Below are 438 nucleotides of genomic sequence, written 5' to 3' on the forward strand. Positions count from 1 at the left end.
GGAGAGATTTTATGAGATGAAAAGTTGTACATAATTTAATTAAAAAGGTAAGATTTTAAAATAAGTTGTACTAAAGGTAATTTTGTAAAAGCAGCTATAGGGAATATAAATAAATCTTTAAAGTGTTATTCTATGTAAATTCCTAATGTTTACATCGCTTCTCCATTTCCATTGCCAAAATCAAGAAAATTTGATAGTTGGGCTTTAGCAAGCCAGTTCAGAAATATTGGTTCCGTCTTCCTTCGTAAATATGGCCTTAAATTAAAGGAAGTCTGTTCTGCGAATATTCATGGGTTGGGTATTTTCCTTTAACGTTCTTTACATTGTTGAAAAGTAGTAAAAGTCTATACGTGGTGTGCGGTACGCCTAAGATAAGATGAGACCATTAAAATTCACCACTATTCATTTTCTGCTTTTTTTCCTAGTCTTAAAATCAAA

The sequence above is a fragment of the Nicotiana attenuata genome, unplaced genomic scaffold (assembly GCF_001879085.1).
Source record: "Nicotiana attenuata strain UT unplaced genomic scaffold, NIATTr2, whole genome shotgun sequence".
Classification (NCBI taxonomy): domain Eukaryota; kingdom Viridiplantae; phylum Streptophyta; class Magnoliopsida; order Solanales; family Solanaceae; genus Nicotiana; species Nicotiana attenuata.